The sequence below is a fragment of the Neoarius graeffei genome, chromosome 14 (assembly GCF_027579695.1).
Source record: "Neoarius graeffei isolate fNeoGra1 chromosome 14, fNeoGra1.pri, whole genome shotgun sequence".
In the NCBI taxonomy this organism is placed as follows: domain Eukaryota; kingdom Metazoa; phylum Chordata; class Actinopteri; order Siluriformes; family Ariidae; genus Neoarius; species Neoarius graeffei.
Window position 1 is genome coordinate 7,559,089 of NC_083582.1, and position 25,251 is coordinate 7,584,339.

The 25,251-nt window shown below is 42.5% G+C and overlaps 1 protein-coding gene across 1 annotated transcript in view; it reads right to left on the reverse strand.

Annotated features, from left to right (window-relative positions):
• The window catches only part of lhpp (phospholysine phosphohistidine inorganic pyrophosphate phosphatase), a 101,714-nt gene that overhangs the window by 22,016 nt on the left and 54,447 nt on the right, over nucleotides 1-25,251 (reverse strand). The gene's annotated exons all lie outside the window — the stretch shown is intronic.

Here is a 25,251-nt window from a genome sequence, read left to right on the forward strand (position 1 = left end):
AAACCTCACATCGTCTCCGTCTGATCATTAAAACCTCACATCGTCCCCGTCTGATCATTAAAACCTCACATCGTCCCGGTCTGATCATTAAAACCTCACACTGTCCCTGTCTGATCATTAAAACCTCACATCGTCTCCGTCTGATCAGTAAAACCTCACATCGTCTCCGTCTGATCATTAAAACCTCACATCGTCTCCGTCTGATCATTATCACCTCACATCGTCTGTCTGATCATTAAAACCTCACATCGTCCCTGTCTGATCATTAAAACCTCACATCGTCTCCATCTGATCATTAAACCCTCACATCGTCCATCTGATCATTGTCACCTCACATCGTCTGTCTGATCATTAAAACCTCACATCGTCCCTGTCTGATCATTAAAACCTCACATCGTCTCCGTCTGATCATTAAACCCTCACATCGTCCATCTGATCATTGTCACCTCACATCGTCCCTGTCTGATCATTAAAACCTCACATCGTCTCCATCTGATCATTAAACCCTCACATCATCCATCTGATCATTGTCACCTCACATCGTCTGTCTGATCATTAAAACCTCACATCGTCCCTGTCTGATCATTAAAACCTCACATCGTCTCCGTCTGATCATCACCTCACATCGTCTGTCTGATCATTAAAACCTCACATTGTCCCTGTCTGATCATTAAAACCTCACATCGTCCCTGTCTGATCATTAAAACTTCACATCGTCTCCGTCTGATCATTAAAACCTCACATCGTCTCCGTCTGATCATTAAAACCTCACATCGTCCCCGTCTGATCATTAAAACCTCACATCGTCCGGTCTGATCATTAAAACCTCACACTGTCCCTGTCTGATCATTAAAACCTCACACTGTCCCTGTCTGATCATTAAAACCTCACATCGTCTCCGTCTGATCAGTAAAACCTCACATCGTCCCTGTCTGATCATTAAAACCTCACATCGTCTCCGGCTGATCATTAAACCCTCACATCGTCCATCTGATCATTGTCACCTCACATTGTTCCTGTCTGATCATTAAAACCTCACATCGTCTCCATCTGATCATTAAACCCTCACATCATCCATCTGATCATTGTCACCTCACATCATCTGTCTGATCATTAAAACCTCACATCGTCCCTGTCTGATCATTAAAACCTCACACTGTCCCTGTCTGATCATTAAAACCTCACATCGTCTCCGTCTGATCATTAAAACCTCACATCGTCCCTGTCTGATCATTAAAACCTCACATCGTCTCCGTCTGATCATTAAACCCTCACATCGTCCATCTGATCATTGTCACCTCACATTGTTCCTGTCTGATCATTAAAACCTCACATCGTCTCCGTCTGATCATCACCTCACATCGTCTGTCTGATCATTAAAACCTCACATTGTCCCTGTCTGATCATTAAAACCTCACATCGTCCCTGTCTGATCATTAAAACTTCACATCGTCTTCGTCTGATCATTAAAACCTCACATCGTCTCCGTCTGATCATTAAAACCTCACATCGTCCCCGTCTGATCATTAAAACCTCACATCGTCCGGTCTGATCATTAAAACCTCACACTGTCCCTGTCTGATCATTAAAACCTCACACTGTCCCTGTCTGATCATTAAAACCTCACATCGTCTCCGTCTGATCAGTAAAACCTCACATCGTCCCTGTCTGATCATTAAAACCTCACATCGTCTCCGTCTGATCATTAAACCCTCACATCGTCCATCTGATCATTGTCACCTCACATTGTTCCTGTCTGATCATTCAAACCTCACATCATCCATCTGATCATTAAAACCTCACATCGTCCCTGTCTGATCATTAAAACCTCACATCGTCCCCGTCTGATCATTAAAACCTCACATCGTCCCGGTCTGATCATTAAAACCTCACATCGTCTCCGTCTGATCATTAAACCCTCACATCGTCCATCTGATCATTGTCACCTCACATCGTCCCTGTCTGATCATTCAAACCTCACATCATCCATCTGATCATTAAAACCTCACATCGTCCCTGTCTGATCATTAAAACCTCACATCGTCCCCGTCTGATCATTAAAACCTCACATCGTCCCTGTCTGATCATTAAAACCTCACATCATCCATCTGATCATTAAAACCTCACATCGTCCCTGTCTGATCATTAAAACCTCACATCGTCCCCGTCTGATCATTAAAACCTCACATCGTCCCTGTCTGATCATTAAAACCTCACATCGTCTCCGTCTGATCATTAAACCCTCACATCGTCCATCTGATCATTGTCACCTCACATCGTCCCTGTCTGATCATTCAAACCTCACATCATCCATCTGATCATTAAAACCTCACATCGTCCCTGTCTGATCATTAAAACCTCACATCGTCCCCGTCTGATCATTAAAACCTCACATCGTCCCGGTCTGATCATTAAAATCTCACATCGTCCCGGTCTGATCATTAAAACCTCACACTGTCCCTGTCTGATCATTAAAACCTCACACTGTCCCTGTCTTATCATTAAAACCTCACATCGTCTCCGTCTGATCAGTAAAACCTCACATCGTCTCTGGCTGATTGGTAAAACCTCACATCGTCTCCGTCTGATCAGTAAAACCTCACATCGTCTCCGTCTGATCAGTAAAACCTCACATCGTCTCCGTCTGATCATTAAAACCTCACATCGTCTCCATCTGATCATTATCACCTCACATCGTCCGTCTGATCATTAAACCCTCACATCATCCATCTGATCATTGTCACCTCACATTGTTCCTGTATGATCATTAAAACCTCACATCGTCTGTCTGATCATTAAAACCTCACATCGTCTCTGTCTGATCATTAAACCCTCACATCATCCATCTGATCATTGTCACCTCACATTGTTCCTGTCTGATCATTAAAACCTCACATCGTCTCTGTCTGATCATTAAAACCTCACATCGTCTCTGTCTGATCATTAAACCCTCACATCATCCATCTGATCATTGTCACCTCACATCATCCCTGTCTGATCATTAAAACCTCACATCGTCCCTGTCTGATCATTCAAACCTCACATCATCCATCTGATCATTAAAACCTCACATCGTCTCTGTCTGATCATTAAACCCTCACATCATCCATCTGATCATTGTCACCTCACATCATCCCTGTCTGATCATTAAAACCTCACATTGTCCCTGTCTGATCATTAAACCCTCACATTGTCCATCTGATCATTGTCACCTCACATTGTTCCTGTCTGATCATTAAAACCTCACATCGTCCCTTGTCTGATCATTAAAACCTCACATCGTCCCTGTTTGATCATTAAAACCTCACATCGTCCCTGTCTGATCATTCAAACCTCACATCATCCATCTGATCATTAAAACCTCACATCGTCCCTGTCTGATCATTCAAACCTCACATCATCCATCTGATCATTAAAACCTCACATCGTCCCTGTCTGATCATTAAAACCTCACATCGTCCCTGTCTGATCATTAAACCCTAACATCGACCATCTGATCATTATCACCTCACATTGTTCCTGTCTGATCATTAAAACCTCACGTCGTCCCTGTCTGATCGTTAAAACTTCACATTGTCTCCATCTGTTCATTAAAACCTCACATCGTCTCCCTCTGATCATTAAAACCTCACATCGTCCCTGTCTGATAATTAAAACCTCACATCGTCCCTGTCTGATCATTAAAACCTCACACCGTCCGTCTGATCATTAAAACCTCACATCGTCCCCGTCTGAACATTAAACCCTCACATCATCCATCTGATCATTGTCACCTCACATTGTTCCTGTGTGATCATTAAAACCTCACATCGTCCCTGTCTGATCATTAAAACCTCACATCGTCCCTGTCTGATCATTAAAACCTCACATCGTCTCCCTCTGATCATTAAAACCTCACATCGTCCCTGTCTGATAATTAAAACCTCACATCGTCCCTGTCTGATCATTAAAACCTCACACCGTCCCCGTCTGAACATTAAACCCTCACATCGTCCATCTGATCATTGTCACCTCACATTGTTCCTGTATGATCATTAAAACCTCACATCGTCTCTGTCTGATCATTAAAACCTCACATCGTCTCTGTCTGATCATTAAACCCTCACATCATCCATCTGATCATTGTCACCTCACATTGTTCCTGTCTGATCATTAAAACCTCACATCGTCCCTGTCTGATCATTAAAACCTCACATCGTCCCTGTCTGATCATTAAAACCTCACATCGTCCCCATCTGATCATTAAAACCTCACATCGTCCCCGTCTGAACATTAAACCCTCACATCGTCCATCTGATCATCGTCACCTCACATTGTTCCTGTGTGATCATTAAAACCTCACATCGTCTCCGTCTGATCAGTAAAACCTCACATAGTCTCCGTCTGATTAGTTTATACCACCTGTAATGATGAATCAAACCCTGTTACTGTGCTTATGATTGAGGGTTCAGTATTGATCTCACGTGTAAATGTTAACTCTCATTGTGACAATAAGTGAAACAGGAAAAAGGGTTTGTTGTTGAACAGAGATGCCATGAGTGTTGTGTCGCAGCGTACGATCGCACGTTAACCTCCATCATCATCTCAAAATATACAGTAAAATGCATTTCTGATTCCCCCCCATCTTGTTTATTTTTAGCTGAGTGCTTGGCTTTTCCTCACAGCTGCTCTCTCTTTCACCTCATTTATCCAGATAGATACGAACAGATTTACGCAGAAATCATTCGTGCGAGAGCTTACACAAGAAATTTAAATCCTGTGTGTCCAGAAAAACGTTTGTATCTTACTTGTGCTGTCTGAGTGTCTGTGCGTCTCCTGAATACCTCAGACGACGGAGTATATAGCATTCAATTATTATTATTATAGATTACTAAACGTTTTTATTGGTGTAGTAACGAATCAAAATAACTTCCACTTCTGCTGTTCGTTCTGTGCTCTCGGCTTCCTGTATGCGCGACCTTTTATGGAATTTGGTCAGCGTCATGAAATGCAAATGAGCTACATCGGGAACGCACGTCGCACTTTATGGCTCGTCAACATACGCACGCGATTATGAACAAAACAAAACAGCGTTTCCAACAGAAATCTGACCCGCTATACGAAATTTGATCAATTCATTCTCAAAAATATCCTGCCTGATTCGGACGGGATTAGTTTTCCACGTGGAAGTGTGCAATCAAATCTATTATTAAGGACTACACTGTATTTTACCTTCTATAAAGTGATCAGTAGCAATAACTCCACGTGATCTTTGTAGATCCTGCCTGGACTGACACGCTGGTAAAGATTACGATACATTTATTATTTTTATATCCTGTGGGAAAAGAGACAACTGCGAGTGCGATATTGCTTTTATGTATAAAAATCCAAAATACTCCAGTCGTATTTTTCATCCGAGCTCCATCCGGGACACGGAGAACCAAATCTCTATCTGTCGCTCGTGAAGAAATCAGCGAGTGAGCTGTTTTGATAAATTTGGGACCTTTTTGTTTGTGAGTCGATATAATAAAAATCACACGCTGGCTTGAAGATATGAAGTTTCTTTTCGTGTTGAAAATATTCACCACTCAAAGATAAACTTCATATCTTTGCACCACTGTGTAATATCCTCTATACCAGGGGTGGGGAACCTTTTTCCTATCAAGGGCCATTTCGAGTTTTATAGCATCCTGTGGGGGCCAAACTAAATTTTTTGACCCATAACCTCTGCTGAAAATTTGAAGATGCAGCCCATTTATTTTAGCTTTCTTCCATGCTGTTCAAATAAAGCAACTTTATTGGTGTAACTTTGTTTTATCCCTTTTTAATCTTCCCATTTTCTTTTTAAATTTTATCCACCTCGGGCGGCACGGTGGTGTAGTGGTTAGCGCTGTCGCCTCACAGCAATAAAGGTCCGGGTTCGAGCCCCGTGGCCAGCGAGGGCCTTTCTGTGCGGAGTTTGCATGGTGTCCGCGTGGGTTTCCTCCGGGTGCTCTGGTTTCCCCCACAGTCCAAAGACATGCAGGTTAGGTTAACTGGTGACTCTAAATTGACCGTAGGTGTGAGTGTGAATGGTTGTCTGTGTCTATGTGTCAGCCCTGTGATGACCTGGCGACTTGTCCAGGGTGTACCCCGCCTTTCGCCCGTAGTCAGCTGGGATAGGCTCCAGCTCGCCTGCGACCCTGTAGAACAGGATAAAGCTGCTAGAGATGATGAGAATGAGATGAGATTTTATCCACCTCTTATTGTTTTAATGCTCTGTTTTTAGTCTTGTGTTCTTATTGATTTTATATGGACTGATGTAAAGCACTTTGAGCATTTTATGTAATGAAGATGCTACGATATAATAATATTTTACCAATTATTATTATTATTATTATTATTATATCTGGCCGACCGAATGTGAAGGCTGGAACTGCTTCTCTTTGGCGAGGCGTCTGATGTCAGATGACGATGCTACTTGCAGCTGGTTTTCCAGGTTTGGGTCAGTCAGTCTTGAGCGGAACCGATTCTTTGCAAGGGTCAGTTCTGAGGAAGAACTGAGGAAGCCTTTTGGACGAGAGGTGAAACGTTTTCAAGAATCTTCAAGCAAGTCCAGTTGCCCATTTCTACCACCCACAGTTTCCCCTTTCCAGTTGCACTTGCCACAGCTTCAAATGATTTCACATTTGAAAACAGTGAGCTGAAAAGCTGGTTGGGACCTTGGAGCTTAACATTCAGTTCTGAGAGGTACAGTGGTACTTGAAAGTTTGTGAACCCTTTAGAATTTTCTATATTTCTGCATAAATATGACCTAAAACATCATCAGATTTTCACACAAGTCCTAAAAGTAGATAAAGAGAACCCAGTTAAAGAAATGAGACAAAAATATTATACTTGGTCATTTATTTATTGAGGAAAATGACCCAATATTACATATCCGTGAGTGGCAAAAGTATGTGAACCTTTGCTTTCAGTATCTGGTGTGACCCCCTTGTGCAGCAATAACTGCAACTAAACATTTGCGGTAACTGTTGATCAGTCCTGCACACCAGCCTGGAGGAATTTTAGCCCGTTCCTCCGTACAGAACAGCTTCAACTCTGGGATGTTGGTGGGTTTCCTCACATGAACTGCTCACTTCAGGTCCTTCCACAACATTTCCATTGGATTAAGGTCAGGACTTTGACTTGGCCATTCCAAAACATTAACTTTATTCTTCTTTAACCATTCTTTGGTAGAACGACTTGTGTGCTTAGGGTCGTTGTCTTGCTGCATGACCCACCTTCTCTTGAGATTCAGTTTATGGACAGATGTCCTGACATTGTCCAGGCCCAAACCATGACACTACCACCACCATGTTTCACAGCTGGGATAAGGTTCTTATGCTGTAAGGCAGTGGTTTCCTTTCTGCAAACATAACGCTTCTCATTTAAACCAAAATTCTATTTTGGTCTCATCCACAAAACATTTTTTCCAATAGCCTTCTGGCTTGTCCACATGATCTTTAGCAAACTGCAGACAAGCAGCAATGTTCTGTTTGGAGAGCAGTGGCTTTCTCCTTGCAACTCTGCCATGCAGACCACTGTTGTTCAGTGTTCTCCTGATGGTGGACTCATGAACATTAACATTAGCCAATGTGAGAGAGGCCTTCAGTTGCTTAGAAGTTACCCTGGGGTCCTTTGTGACCTCGCCGACTATTACACGCCTTACTCTTGGAGTGATCGTTGTTGGTCGACCACTCCTGGGGAGGGTAACAATGGTCTTGAATTTCCTCCATTTGTACACAATCTGTCTGACTGTGGATTGGTTGAGTCCAAACTCTTTACAGATGGTTTTGTAACCTTTTCCAGCCTGATGAGCATCAACAACGCTTTTTCTGAGGTCCTCAGAAACCTCCTTTGTTCGTGCCATGATACATTTCCACAAACATGTGTTGTGAAGATCAGACTTTGATCGATCCCTGTTCTTTAAATAAAACAGGGTGCCCACTCACACCTGATTGCCATCCCAATTGATTGAAAACACCTGACTCTAATTTCACCTTCAAATTAACTGCTAATCCGAGAGGTTCACATACTTTTGCCACTCAAAGATATGTAATATTGGATTATTTTCCTCAGTCGATAAATGACCAAGTATAATATTTTTGTCTCATTTGTTTAACTGGGTTCTCTTTATCTACTTTTAGGACTTGTGTGAAAATCTGATGATGTTTTAAGTCATATTTATTCAGAAATGTAGAAAATTCTAAAGGGTTCACAAACTTTCAAGCACCACTGTACTTGGTAATGTCCACTATGAAGCCCAAATCACACAGCCACTTGCTACGACTGGTTTGCCCTTCATCTCCATGACCTGCTTTACTTCTTCCCTCAAGTTGTAGAAGCGTGCAAGCATATCTGCACGACTCAGCCACCGCACCTCACAATGGTAAACCAGGTCTCCATACTCTGACTCAAGCTCACTCAGTAACACTTTAAACCGGCGGTTGTTAAGTCCTCTGCTTTTAATGAAGTTGATGGTGGAAACAACACTAGTCATCACATTATTGAGCTTCAGGGAATGTGCACACAGGCTCTCTCGGTGTATGATACAGTGGCACATAACCAACTCATTTGGATCCAGACTGAGACGACTCATTTCTTTTTTTAACCAACGCAGTCAATCCTTTCTGCGCACCAACCATGGCTGTGGCTCTGTCTGTAGCCAGTCCACTTAGCTTGTCAAACTGCAGGTCGAATTTGTTCATAGCCAAAACAACTTGCTCAAACAAATCCTCACCTTTGGTAGTGCCATGCATGGCTTGCAAAGACAGCATTTCCTCCTGCGTATCCAACTCAGCTGTAATCCCACGCACAAAAATGGCGAGTTGGGCGGTATTTATGATGTCTGTTGTCTTGTCGCAGGCTAATGAGAAAAACTGAAAATCCCTCGTGGTATCCTTCAGTGTTTTCTCAATGTCTTGTGCCATGTCAGTAATCCGATCGGAGATGGTTCTTCGAGACAAACTGACACTTTGGAAAAGTTTCACTTTGTCCGGTGCGAGCAGTTCCGCGGCAGCGACAAGGCACTCCTTCACAAACTCCCCTTCTGAATGTGGTTTCAGTTTCTTAGCGATTAGCTCACTTACCACAAAACTAGCCTGTGTAACATTTTCTTGGTTACCTTGAGGTCTTGTGAATGTTGCTTGTTGGGCGCCCAAACTCCGCCAAAGAGCATTAATTTTATCCACACGCACTTGTCCTTCCAGCTCGTCCAGCTTGGCGTGTTTGGTGCTATAATGATGCTCTAGATTAGCCTTTTTCATCACTGCAAGTGCTTCCCCACAAACTAAGCAAACTGGCTTGCTTTTTACTTCTACAAAAAAATAATCATTTGTCCATTTTTCCTGAAAAGCGCGACATTCCACATCTACCTTTCTCTTCTTCATACTCGCCATGGTGCGTTTTGGTGAAATTGTTAAACAATCTGTCTATGCCCAGTAAATGACGTGACCGCACATGACCACGCTCTGCTTGTGTGGGGTTCAGGACCCTGACCTTGGCCCGGAAAGACAATCACTCACCTATTTTATTAATTGCAGTCTCGTGTTTTCAGATTTAAAATATGTAGGGGGGCTGCCAAGCCATAGCCATATGAAACATCATCTCCCTTTCGACTGTACAGCATTGAACACACCAATCCCTGTACTCGATGCCATGTCCTATCTCCGCCCATTCTTCTGACTCCCTGTAATGGTACTGGATACAGAGATGATACCGGATACCAAATACGGTGACGTCATGACCGTGCTTTAAACCCGCGATGGAATCGAAATTCTTTCTCTCTGGCGGTGGGTTTCCATGCATGAAAGAGACGCCGTTGCATCGGTGCTACAGGAGAACAAAGAATGAGCTATTGATACCGGACCTTTAGCCAAAATTCAATGTATTTGATTTTCGCATAGTTGTAATAATAACTGAACCAGTAAGTTACTGCAGCCCACGCAGTATTTCAAAAGAGAAAAGGTGACCGGATCCCTTTTCCCTTTCTCAACGTCGACGAACTACAAACAAGATTCCTTCCAGATCATCGGACGACCGACGGGACACCGAAGATCTTCAGCTGACGAGCTGCAAAAGTGAAAGGAACAGAACTGTTTTCTTCCTGGACCTGCGCTATCTTCGGATAACAGACGACGCACTTTCAGTCGCCAAGCAAGAGCGATCTCAAGTAAGGCTGGCATCTGGGCAATTGTTAGTCTTAGTTGTGGCTAGTTAATGTGAAGTGTTGTTTATTTGAATTCATTTATGGTTTAAATGTAAAGTGGTGCTTGAAAGTTTGTGAACCCTTTAGAATTTTCTATATTTCTGCATAAATATGACCTCAAACCTCATCAGATTTTCACACAAGTCCTAAAAGGATCCAAGATTACATATCTGTGAGTGGCAAAAGTAAGTGAACCTTTGCTTTCAGTATCTGGTGTGACCCCCTTGTGCAGCAATAACTGCAACTAAACGTTTGCGGTAACTGTTGATCAGTCCTGCACACCAGCTTGGAGGAATTTTAGCCCGTTCCTCCGTACAGAACAGCTTCAACTCTGGGATGTTGGTGGGTTTCCTCACATGAACTGCTCGCTTCAGGTCCTTCCACAACATTTCCATTGGATTAAGGTCAGGACTTTGACTTGGCCATTCTTAAACATTAACTTTATTCTTCTTTAACTATTCTTTGGTAGAACGACTTGTGTGCTTAGGGTCGTTGTCTTGCTGCATGACCCACCTTCTCTTGAGATTCAGTTCATGGACAGATGTCCTGACATTTTCCTTTAGAATTCGCTGGTATAATTCAGAATTCATTGTTCCATCAATGATGGCAAGCAGTCCTGGCCCAGATGCAGCAAAACAGGACCTAAGTATGATACTACCACCACCATGTTTCACAGATGGGATAAGGTTCTTATGCTGGAATGCAGCGTTTTCCTTTCTCCAAACATAACGCTTCTCATTTAAACCAAAAAGTTCTATTTTGGTCTCCTGATGGTGGACTCATGAACATTAACATTAGCCAATGTGAGAGAGGCCTTCAGTTGCTAGAAGTTACCCTGGGGTCCTTTGTGACCTCACCGACTATTACACGCCTTGCTCTTGGAGTGATCTTTGTTGGTCAACCACTCCTGGGGAGGGTAACAATGGTCTTGACTTTCCTCCATTTGTACACAATCTGTCTGTCTGTGGATTGGTGGAGTCCAAACTCTTTAGAGATGGTTTTGTAACCTTTTCCAGCCTGATGAGCATCAACAACACTTTTTCTGAGGTCCTCAGAAATCTCCTTTGTTCGTGCCATGATGCACTTCCACAAACATGTGTTGTGAAGATCAGACTTTGATAGATCCCTGTTCTTTAAATAAAACAGGGTGCCCACTCACACCTGATTGTCATCCCATTGACTGAAAACACCTGACTCTAATTTCACCTTCAAATTAACTGCTAATCTTAGAGGTTCACATACTTTTGCCACTCACAGATATGTAATATTGGATCATTTTCCTCAGTAAATAAATGACCAAGTATAATATTTTTGTCTTATTTGTTTAACTGGGTTCTCTTTATCTACTTTTAGGACTTGTGTGAAAATCTGATGTTGTTTTAGGTCATATTTATGCAGAAATATAGAAAATTCTAACGGGTTCACAAACTTTCAAGCACCGCTGTATGCATTTTGATTCACATGAAAGTCAGTCTTAGACCGCGTGTTGCTTGATTTATTAGGGCCCGAGCCCTATAGGGCGAAGGCCCTATTGTTCTTGTAAGAGTTCACTATTATTCTTCTTCTTTATTTTTCTCCGCTGTTGGGCCATTTTCGGGGCGCTTGCCATGGGCGAAAACGCGCGAAATTTGGCGCCACTTCCGAGAATTGCCACCGCTACTCAGAACCAAAAGCCCACACTTGGCCGGGGCTCAGGGCCTCTATAGCGCCCCCTAAGTCATTGTGATTTTGGCCTCCCGCATTAAGGTGCCTGGTTGCCATATAGTTTGTAGTAGTGGCATGCCATTTGGTTCGCATATGTATCTCACTAAGCCGGACAAAAATGTAATGCCAATGCATTAGCCACGCCCAACAGGAAGTGAGGTAATTTCACTTTTGTGTGAAATGCATGGCCACGAAGACGGCGCAACTCCTCCTAGACCGTTCATAGGAATGTCACCAAAATTGATACACATCATCTACAGACATGGCTGACAAAAGTTACTAAATACGTTTCACGTAGGATAAACCGTTCAGAAGTTATACGTCAATCAATTTTCACTTCAAAATTTTACATGCTAAAAAATTCATAACAAATCTTCTAATTGCTCAACACTGCTCATACTTCACACGCTAATCACTCATTGGGCTTCTGACATGTTACCCAATTTCTGTGATATTTCGCCACTGGGGGCGCTATTTTTGGGCAAAAAATCCAATCTTTCCTCAAATTTGGTCAAACTTCACGGCCACCCTCTTACTACATCCCATGTCATGTATACCACATTTTGGGAATTTTCGTCCATGGGGGGCGCTGTTTTTGGCCGACGCAATTTCTCCAAAACGGGTTTTTGGTAAATTATTCCATAATGCTTTTCCTTTACACCACTACCTTGTGATAGTGCGTTGCTGTTGTGGACACTTATTTTTCCATCTCATAATCACTCATGTACAGCATAGCGCCACCTACTGACATGGGAAAAACCAAAAAATTTATTCTTCAAAAATCTATATCTCATCTTCTGTTTACTCAATTGTCATCAAACTTCATACGCAAACTCTTCATAGCTCACCTGACATATACGCCAAATTTTGTGCACTTTCGCCCCTGGGGGTGCGGGTTATGGCAGAAATGATATTGCAGCTTCTGATTTGTCAAACTTGGCAAGCAAACTCTTTACAAGACCCTTTTTGGGGCGCTTGCCATGGTCGACATCGCACGACATTTGGCTCCTTTTTCTTAGACTCCCACGGCTACTGAAAACCAGAAGCCCAGATCCAGGCGGGCCTCAGGGCCTCTATAGCGCCCCCTAACTCATTGTGATTTTGGCCTCCCGCATTAAGGTGCCTGGTTGCCATGTAGTTTGTAGTAGTGGCATGCCATTTGGTACGCATATGTATCTCTCTAAGCCGGACAAAAATTTAATGCCAATGCATTAGCCACGCCCAACAGGAAGTAAGGTAATTTCACTTTTGTGCGAAATGCATGGCCACGAAAACGGCGCAACTCCTCCTAGACCGTTCATAGGAATGTCACCAAAATTGATAGACATCATCTACAGACATGGCTTACAAAAGTTCCTAAATACGTTTCACGTAGAATAAACCGTTCAGAAGTTATACGTCATTCAATTTTCAATGCAAAATTTTACATGCTTAAAAATTCATAACATATCTTCAAATTGCTCAAAACTGCTCATACTTCACACACAAATCACTCATTGGGCATCTGACATGTTACCCAATTTCTGTGATATTTCGCCACTGGGGGCGCTATTTTTGGGCAAAAAATCCAATCTTTTCTCAAATTTGGTCAAACTTCACGGCCACCCTCTTACAACCTCCCATGTCATGTACACCTCATTTTGGGAATTTTCGTCCATGGGGGGCGCTGTTTTTGGCCAACGCAATTGCTCCAAAACAGGTTTTTGGTAAATAATTCCATAATGCTTCTCCTTCACACCACTACCTTGTGATAGTACGTTGCTGTTGTAGACACTTATTTTTCCAACTCATAATCGCTCATGTGCAGCATAGCGCCACCTACTGACATGGGAGAAACCAAAAAATTTATTCTTCAAAAATCAATATCTCATCTTCTATTTTCTCAATCTTGATCAAACTTGATACGCACACTCTTAACAGGTCACCTGACATATTTGCCAAATTTTGTGAACTTTTGCCACTGGGGGCGCTGTTTTCAGGCAACAGTTTATATCTCGGCTTCTGATTGGTCAAACTTGATCAAACTTTACAAAACAACTCTTCATAGGTCCCTTGACATGTATACCAAATTTGGTGAACTTTCACCACTGGGGGCGCTCATTGCGCTGTAGCAGTTGCAGGAGAGGTGTTTACAATCATGAGGCACCAGGAGTATGTTGTTTTGGTTGCCTTAAACACACATGACTTGTGGACCACTGGGGGCGCTCATTGCACTGTAGCAGTTGCAGGAGAGGTGTTTACAATCATGAGGCACCAGGAGTATGTTGTTTTGGTTGCCTTAAACACACATGACTTGTGGGGAATGGGTAGGCAGTCGGGAGCAAGTGTTGTAGCGTTACATACAGACTAATAGATGTCTAACAGAAGACAATCCTATGTAGCTATAGCTTGGTGACTGATGAGGTGAATACATTAATTTGGTTGGGAAGCCATGGCATAAAATGTTCTGTCCATGACAACATCTCAGCGCACCGTGTACTCTGTGTCCAATTCTGTGCTTTGTCACCATTGTGGGAGTAATGTCTCTTGCCAAAGAAGCTGTGGAAGGTATTTCGCGGGGACGCATGCCCCCGCCCCCCTTGGCCGCTGGCGCGAGGGCCCGTCGAGGCCGCTTGCGGCTTTAATTTTGTTTACTATCTGTATTTAGTTAGATCGTGCATGCATTCTCTCTCTCTCTCTTTATAACTCCCTCTGTCGCACTACACCCCTCAACACTGGGATTTCAGGAGTAGCTCAGGTTGAGTAGAAGTTTGGCTTTGAGGCCTAGCACAAAGGCTCATGCATTCCATTCACAGCCTCACTCCCCTCCTCCTTGTCGTGCGCCTGCGCACGCCCTCTCTCCCTAGCTCCTCCTCATCTCGTTAGTGCGCAACTGTGCACACACACGCACACGCCTACACTCACACACACACTCTCACACAGACAAACACGTGATTTCCCTCTCACATTTTAACATCCACTCGCCCCTACACTGTAACACTTGCATATAGCTTATTACTTCTGATCACCATTAGTGCCTTAGTTATCATCATGTACACTACTGATTCTTATTTGTATACATTGTATCACCATTTATGTTGAATTATCCCTTGGCTGCTATTGTTGCTATATCTGATCAGTATTAGTTTGCTAATTTGTGTCAGCTATTTCAATAAATGGTATCTCTGGAGTAAACTGTGTCCTGTTTGTTGCTACAACATTCACTGAGTGCCAACCTCTGCCAAACAAGTATTCTAATTACCTTCGCCCATTTGGTTGTTATATGAATGTTATAGATCTAGAGTAAACGTATTACATTAGAGCTACGATACTCACTAAAACTATAGCAACATCACCACTAAGTTATTCCACTGATTTTAATAGTTTAGCTATAAACTACAAGTATTAGACACTTGAATTAATGATTAATGAATTTATGAGACTGATCCCTTTTTACACACACATATATATATATATATATATATATATATATATATATATATATATATATATATATATATATATAAAAAAATGTGTGTATATATATATTTATTTAGTGCGTGTGTGTAATTATGAAATCATCTTGTGGGCCGGATCAAACGGTCTCACGGGCCGTATACAGCCTGGAGGCCGGATGTTCCCCACCCCTGCTCTGTACACACACAAACTCTATAAACAATAAATTAAATATTGAATAAGTTATATTACAGACACACTACTGTCAAACGTTCTGTTTATTTTTGCGAGATGAAATAGATCCCCTGGTCATATCGCCCAGCCCTAAACACACACACTGTATATCCGAAAATATTCAACATCAATATAACGATGATGTGGATTTTAACTTTTTTGCACAGAGATATTTTGTCCCAGAATTCCGTAATAAATCTCACAACCCACACGAGGAATAAAAAAGGGGTTATTTCAGTTCTGTTCAAATAAACACAGACGACCTCGGCGACCCCACACTCAGTCATCTCTCTATCGCTCTTCCTCCTTCTCCTTCCCTCCTTTTCCTGCACATCCGCCTCGTTTGATTTGCAAACAAACAGCCGACCCTGACACACACAATGTGTGTATTTTTAGTCCTGATGATGCAGTGTGTCTGGAGTGGAATGAGGAAAAAACAAACTGACGGAGCGGACAGGTTCAGCATCACCCTGAACTTCAGCTGGTAATGCACAGGAAACACACACACACACACACACACAGCCTCTCTCTCTCCCTCACACACACACACAGCCTCTCTCTCTCACACACACAGCCTCTCTCACACACACACACACAGCCTCTCTCTCTCCCTCACACACACACACAGCCTCTCTCTCTCACACACACAGCCTCTCTCTCTCACACACACAGCCTCTCTCTCTCTCACACACACACACACACACCCTCTCTCTCTCCCTCACACACACACACACAGCCTCTCTCTCTCCCTCACACACACAGCCTCTCTCTCTCACTCACTCACACACACAGCCTCTCTCTCACTCACTCACACACACACACACACACACAGCCTCTCTCTCACACACACACACACACACACACACACACACACACACACACACACACACAGCTTCTCTCTCTCCCTCACACACACAGCCTCTCTCTCTCTCACTCACACACACACAGCCTCTCTCTCACACACACACACACACACACACACACACACACACACACAGCCTCTCTCTCTCACACACACACACACACACACACACACACACACACACACACACACAGGCTCTCTCTCTCTCTCTCTCTCTCTCTCACACACACACACACATTCACTCTCTCTCACACTCACCCTCTCTCTCTCTCACACACACACACACACACACACACACACACACACACACATCCTCTCTCTCTCTCATACACACACACATTCACTCTCTCTCACACTCACCCTCTCTCTCGCTCACACACACACCCACATTGTTTAAGAGTTCCTTGGAAAGCCCTAAATACGTGTTTGTGCATTCTGAGAATTTTTTGATTTCTCAGTAACATGCGTGACTATGTGCTGGTGTTTATAGTGAATAGGGGGTGTGGTTTGGGACACGTCCATACAGTACCAGTCAAAAGTTTGGACATGCCTTCTCATTCAATGTTTGTCTTTATTAATTAAAAAAAAAAGTCACTTCACATCTTAAAGTAACGATGGACGTCGTTTCTCTTTACTTAGTTGCGCGGTTCTTGATGTAATATGGATTACTACAGTTGTGGATGGAATAGGGAGATTTATTTATAGTATTATTTACTATTTACTGTTTGATCTCAGGCGCATTAAGAAGGTCAGAAACTCATCCACTAATTAATTTTTGATGAGACACACCTGTTAACGAAAGGCATTCCAGGTGACGACCTGATGAAGCTGGTTTAGATAACGCCAGTGGTGTGGGAAGAGTCATCAAGGTAAACGCAGGATACGCTGAAGAATCTAAAATATCAAACTAACACTTCTTTTTTGTTTACCACATGATTCCATCAATGTTCCAGATGTTTTGTCACAATTAGATATAAATCCTTCCACACACAGACTCAAAGACACTCCCACATTTCCATCTATAGTCTTGAGGACACGCCCACTCAGGCATGCCCTAATTTCCATACACACTTCTTTATGGTCTGTCCCACTGTACTGTATAGCGTGCTGGTTCGAAAAGAAAAACTCTTGATATTTCAGCTGGAGTGTAAGATGTGTAGAAGCTTTTAGATTATTTTTAATTTATGAACTGGTTATAAAGCAGTTATAATAAAGTGAACTTTAAAAGTTTCAGTCCGGAAGCTCCAGCCCAGAGCTCTTCCCTGTTCAATCACGTGAGTGACGTGATGCTGCTGTTCTAGCATGTTCTTACAGGAAGTGTACTGCCCAACACCTCTCTGTTTCATGTCCATTCACAGCCAATTTCAGCTTTGTGAAGCAGAAGTGGTTGCAGAAATGCAAGTTTCCCTCCTGTTCATGGCTTCACAGCTGCTGAGACAACGCCAAACCGCTTCCTGCACATATTAAAACTGCATGGTTCCGTAGTAAGAGTGCAGGTGCTAAACTGGCCTGCCTGTAGTCCAGACCCGTCTCCCATTTAAAACGTTTAAGTTGCTCATTGTGTATATGTGAAGAGTTTCTGAGACATTCATGCACTTGAACTGAATCAGTGGTTTTCTAATCCGGTAGTTCCTCTACACGCTACACTCGACACTCTGGTATGAGCCTGGGCCTCGTTTATTAACATTTTATTAAAGTTCCGTCAAAGGTTTTGGAGGTCAAAATGAACTAAACATTTTGTCCAAAAGCATTCACAGATTTACACTTAACGACTTTCTACGCCAGTGCTTTTCTCAGATTCTTTTCTTCATACAACCCCAATTCCAAAAAAGTCAGGACACTGTGTAAACTGTAAGCAAAAACAATGTGATGATTTGCAAATCTTGGAAACCTGATATTTCATTGAAAATAGTACAGAAACAACATATCAAATGTTGAAACTGAGAAATTTTATTGTTTTTTGAAAAACAGATGCTCGTTTTGAATGTCAGCAACACGTTTCAGAAAAGCTGGGACAGGGGAGTGTTTACCATGGTGTTGCATCACCTCTGATTTTAACAACGCTCTGTAAACGTTTGGGAACTGAGGAGACCAGTTGCTGTAGTTCGGGGTTTCCTTTGCCATATTTTGCACTTCATAATGCGCCAAATGTTTTAAATGGGAGACAGGTCTGGACTGCAGGCAGGCCAGTTTAGCACCCCGACTCTTACTATGGAGCCATGCAGTTTTAATATGTGCAAAAGCAGTTTGGCACTGTCTTGCTGAAAGAAGGAAGGCCTTCCCTGAAAAAGATTTAGTCTGGATGGCAGCATGTTGCTCTGAAAGGTGTTTATATCATTCAGCATTAATGACGCCTTCCCAGATGTACAAGCTACCGTGTGCACTAATGCCCCGTCATACCATCACAGACACTGGCTTTTGAATTGTGCACTGATAAGCCGGATGGTCCCTCTCCTCTTTAGCCTGGAGGACGTGGTGTCCGTGATTTCTAAAAAGAATTTCTACTTTTGATTTGTCAGACCTCGGGACAGTTTTCCACTTCACCTCAGTCCATCGTAAAAGAGCTCGGGCCCAGAGAAGGTGATGGCGTTTCGAGATATTGTTTATATCTGGTCTTAACTTGTATTATATACACAGTACTGGACCTAGCTGCAGGAGTTAGTTGGTGTTATTCAAAAAGGCAACTGTGATTGTGAAACAAGCCTGTAAGTGAAATAAAAGGCTTTTATAGTAAAATCAGCAACTCTGAGAGTTATGTGATCATCAGAGTCCTTTAACAGCACAGTGTTTCAGCTTTATGACTAACTACACAGACTTATACAGCATTATATACATTAAATGAAATACAGGCCTGGACTGCAGGCAGGCCAGTTTAGCACCTGCACTCTTACTACGGAGCCATGCAGTTTTAATATGTGCAGAAAGCAGTTTGGTGTTGTCTTCCTGAAGTTGTAGTTTTAAATTCTGCCCTGTAGATGAAGTGATGTGAAATATGGAATTAGAAAATCATTATAAGACAGGCATTTAACGTTAAATTACGCATCTACATATGAAATGATGTCTAGAAGTATAATTTTAGATTGTTTGTTTTTTTCTTAAGAAATTATTTATTTATTTATTTATTTATAGACTTATCCTTTTTACTCACCAGCTTGACATTTCTCAGAGCAACAGGAACCTGACAGAGAAATCCACCGGCTGTGGTTGACACCAACAGCGGTAGTCTAAGTGAGATAGCACTTCTCTCATATCGTATCTCACAACTTATGCAATAGCGAACACACACACTATCAGCAATGCAACTGCTGTTTGCTGGCTCTTTGTTTTTTTTCCATAACCAAGTGCGAGATCCTCGGGTAGCACATCCTGTGAGCACTTTTGCAAACTTTAGTATGTCATGGAGAAGCCATGGTCTAATGGTTAGAGAAGCAGCTTTGGGACCAAAAAGGTTGCCGGTTCGATTCTCTGGACCAGCGGGAATGGCTGAAGTGCCCTTGAGCAAGGCACCTAACCCCCAACTGCTCCCTGGGCTGCTCTGGGTATGTTGTACATCACACATTTGCAGTGCTGTGTGACGATACATAGAACAAAGGCCAGACTTCACAACAGCACTGTCGAACCAGTTCTCTCTCTGTTATGGCTCGGAATGCTGGCGAGTAGTAAAAGATGGCATGAATAAGATCGACATCTTCTATAATGGATGCCTTAGGAAAGTATGTCACATCTTCTGGCCTAAAAATATCTCAAATACAGAACTCTATAAGAAGACTAAGAGCCAGATGGACTGCTCCAAGATGGACACCTCCTGGAAAATATAAACCAGGTCAGCCAGCCCAAAACAAAATGGTGGCGAAACGTGATGACTGAGCCAAACTAAAAGGGATGGATCTGACAAGGGGTGAAACCCAACACGTAGCTCAGGACAGGTCCAGATGGAGACAGATCACTGATGCTTTACATCCCTCAAGAGACGAAGAGGCCGAAGCCAACACATACAAGAGGATGTAAAGATGTAAATATGCCTGTAGGTTGAATCCTTCTATCCACACAGCAGCTTTACAACTTACCCTGAGGCAGAAGGGCGTATCTGGGCTCTTCATCGAGTTCATAAACAAACACAGTAAGAACTGACATCATGCGATGCCGGTATGCAAAAGATATCACTATTTAAATACAGGAAAGACATCAGATGTTATTTAACTCGCTTCCTATTATTGTGTGACGTATTAGACATGATGCATGTGATATCAAAGTGGCTAAGCTAAATCACAAGCCCTGAAGCAACCAGAAGCAATTTACCAAGCAACTTATCAAGTTGGCCTAGTGGCTAGCGTGTCCGCCTCTCGACCAGGAGCTTGCGAGTTCTACTCACAGTCGGGTCATACCAAAGACCGTCATAAAAAAAAAAGGTACCTACTGCCATCTGGCAAGGCACGCTGGAATACAGACGCGAGTAGGGAAGTCAAACTCTCGCAGTTACCAGAGGACTAGCCCCCCACTGTAACCCTAGCTGTATGGCCGAGGGCTACGGAAATGGAGATCGGCGCCACCAACTTTTGATTATCAAGTATTAAGAAATTAAACTCTTCGTGTCATGCTGTTACAATAAAATAACTATGGTGGTGTGTGAAGTGAAGTCCCTGGGGATTAGTTTCCTCTAACGGTCCATCCATTTGTAGCAAAATATGGTGTTTTTGATACTTTCATAAATAAAATTTGGTTTAATATACCAACGTTGTACTTTGTGCATTTACTAATTACAGCATGCTCGTTCCAGTGGTACTAGTGGCCAGTGTTTATTGTAGACTTTGTCATACACACCAATCAGCCATAAAATTAAACCCACTGACAGGTGAAGAAGTGAAGATCATCGATTATCTCATTACATTGGAACCTGTCAAGGAGTGGGATACATTAGGCACCAAGAAAGAGAACAGTCCATTCTTGAAGTAAGTTGATGTGTTGGAAGCAGGAAAAATGGGCAAGTGTAAGGATCTGAGCAACTTTGACAAACTGTGATGGCGGGATGACCATCTCCAAAATGGCACATCTTGTGGGGTGTTCCCAGTATGCAGTGGTTAATACTGAACAAAAGTGGTCCAAGGATCCAAAGGACAACTGGTGCACCAGCGACAGGTTCATGGGTGTCAAAGGCTCATTGATTCGCATGGGGTACAAAGGCTAGCCCATATGGTCCAATCCCACAGAAGAGCTCCTGGAGCACAAACTCCTGAAAAAGTTCATGCTGGCTAAAACAGAAAGGTGTCAGCATGAACTTTTTCAGCAGTTTGGCGCTACAGTCACTCTTCCATAACTTGTTCAATGTGCGTCTTGTAGCCTTATTGATTGAAATATATATTTGTGATTCTATTAAATATTGCTGAACTGCTACACGAGGAAAAGTTCCCACAGCGCTGAGGAATGCAACACGTCCACTTTATTTCTACTGTATTTCTCTAAGCTGCACCTGCAACAGTTGACAAACCCAGACATCAACCTGTAAGCAGTTTAAAAAGAAAAATTAACAACACAATAGCATGATTGATCTACGATTATGATGACATCAGATCCAGTTCTACCAGCTTGTGGACACAAAGACACCGAGACAGAGGTTACATAAATGATTATAGTAACATGATATCATCGCAGTAAATCGTTCGTTTAGATCTTCAAGATGGAGCCAAAACTTACAAAAACAACTATACACCTTGGAAGCTTTTATTCTGGAGCTGCTTTATTTGAGCTGTTAGAATTACAATAAGTGCTTTGGCAAGGTTTTTTTGGTGGCTATACCTTGCGAAGTAGCCATGTTGTTTGGCCGTGAAGATCCAAACGCTGTCTGTTAAAAGTCGGTGCCTTTGAAATAAAATCTTTTTTTTGTCCCTGTAAAAAAAAAAAAAAAAAAGAACTGAAACTACACTTAGAAAACTACGTGACGATTCTTCTACAAAAGGAAAGAGATTAAGCGCTATAAACTGCTGAAACTTTTGTGCTTGACCTTGTTGAGGGTTCTGGTTCCCTGTTAGAAATTTGGTAATCAAGGGCCCTAACTCTGGTAAAATGCGACTGAATTGAACGAAATTGCCATATGTGTATTATCGACATATAACAAAGAATCCTGTCAAGTTTTGTGAAATCACTCCAACAATTGTGAGAGGAGTTGATTTCAGAAGGTGAGCACCCTTCCCGGGAGGGACGGACATCGCCACAGCATAATCCCCCTTCAGGCCTTTTGGCCAGTGGGGGATTAAAAACAAAACCAACCAACCAACCAACCAAACAAAAAAAGTTTTGCTAAATTCGATGAAATTCCTCTGGAAATTGTGAGGGAAGTTGATTTCAGAAAGCAAGCACACCTTGATGAAATTGACAAAGTACAAATTTTTTTAATAATCAAGGGCATAACTCTGGTAAAATTTGCCCAAATTAAACGAAATTTCAGTCTGCGTATAACTGTCATATAGCAAAGCCTTTTGCCAAGTTTGGTGAAATTCCTCCACAAATTGAGAGAGGAGTTGATTTCAGAAGAACGTACACCCTCATGAAATTGTCAAAGTTATTTAATCAAGGGTCAAAACTCTGGGGAAATTTTCACAAATGAAATTAAATCGCAATCTGCGTATTACCGTCATATAACAAGGCCTTTTGCCAAGCTTTGAGAAATTTGTCCAAAAACTGTGAGAGGAGTTGATGTCAGAAGGCGAGCACACCTTCATGAAATTGTGAACGTACAAGGTTGTTAATCAAGGATCACAACTCTGGTAAAATGTGACCGAATTGAACAAAATAATATGCGTAGTACTGATATAAAACAATGCCTTTTGCCAAGTTTCGTGAAATTCCTCCAAAAATTGTGAAAGGAATTGATTTCAGAAGGTCAGTACCCTTTCCTGGGACAGACGGACATTGCCACGACATAATTCCCCTTCGGGTCTTTCGGCCAGTGGGGGATTTAAAAAAATTAAAAAAAGGGGAGGGTGTACGGTGTAGATTTTTGGTTAAACAACTCTGGATGTAAATCTGATGTAATCTGGTTATGCTACCTAATTTGTACAAGCTTGCATTTTGCCGTTAGCTATGAAAAGTTTACAGGCATTGATCAGACGCTCTTATCCAGAGCAGCCTGGGGAGCAGTTGGGGGTTAGATGCCTTGCTCAAGGGCACTTCAGCCATTCCTGCTGGTCCAGGGAATTGAACCGGCGACCTTTTGGTCTCAAAGCTGCTTCTCTAACTTTTAGGCAATGGCTTCCTGCTGGGTTTATAGAAAGATTCGTAAGTACTGAACCAACTAGGACTCAGACTGCACGGGATGACTCATCCCATCTTTCCTTTCCATTCCATTCCATTCATTAAAGGTCAGGAATGTGGTGAAGCCAAACTCCAGATATTGTAAGACAAGGGACTGGTGCTTTATCCCATGTAATGACTTTTATGACTATCAGAGAGCAGGGAAGAGATACTAAACCCACAGCTACTCTGTGAACTCAGGTGGTCTCAGGACAGGCGTAGGAGCACGCAGAGGGATTAGAGGTTGAGGTGAACATCTTTGCAAATTAATAGCTGCGTACATGAAAAGGGTTTTAGACAGAGAGAAGGGCGTTTGTGTGAGGGTGAGAGGAAAAGCAAGCTGAGCAAACACAGGTGTGTTTGTATGTTACCCTGAAAGCTGTAACCAGACATGAAGGTCAAAGCTCTGCACCGTTTCATCAAAGATTCCATAGGCATTCTTACAGAGCTGCAGTGGAATCCATTTGCATACACAGGAAGTCAGGCGAAGACGAACACGTGAACAATAACGTCGACTGTTCTTGTTCCATCACCCTTCACCTACCGGCCACCTTTTCATCAGCAAGGCCATCAGTTATAACGTCCAAATGGATCACGTGCAGCTTATCGTTAGATCATAGCTGCAAGCTGAAAGCTGTGTGTGAGAGAGACAGACACACAGGCTAATCTGCCCCCAACAAAGAGCTTCAGGGCGTGCTCTGTTTGAAAAGCAGTGTCTAAGCTGTACTACAGTAGTGTTTATTTCTTGCCTAACCAGATTGGATTCGTGATTTCACTTCTCCTTTACATGTCTGCGTGCATCTAAGGTTATTCATCATGAGGTCAAAGCCTAAAGCTGATCCCATCTATGAAACGTTGGGTGAACAAAAAAAGGCTGCACCTAAGAGACTAATAATAAAAATCCCATTAGACATTATTAATCATTACACCGTGAGAAATATATTACCAGCTGGGAGGTCCGTATGGTGAAATACCGTGACCGAGGTCTTGAAAGTACTGAGAGCGAGGCCCTCTGGGCCAAGGTCAGTATTCAAGGCCGAGGTCACGGTATTTCACCATACGGACCGACCTTAAGCTGGTAAATAATATATTTATTTTTTTCTTTACCAAATTCTAACAGAAAACGAGAGGGCCCGAAAGGGAAAACCGAGCCGAGCTGCCATTTTGAATCCTCATTCACGGCTGTAATGCAAATGGCTTCCTCCTCGGTATACAAGTGCACTTCCATGGCAGGAAAACAACTACATTTTGCCGCCTATGTCGTCCCCTATTTATACAAATAGGAGTCATTCAGGATGTTTTTGCTCGGCGTTAGCAACAGTTACAGGTTTTTAGCTTTCTCCTGAAATGTTTTCTTTTATTTCTTCGTCCTCAGGGTAGTAAAACTCGCTTTCGCTGTGAACACTGTCGTTATCGCTATCCATGATGTAAAATTAATGCTATTCTCCCGAGAAATGCTGGCAAACATTTATAAGATTTTTGATAATCTTATAAATAAATCTTATAAAAAAAAAAAAAAAAG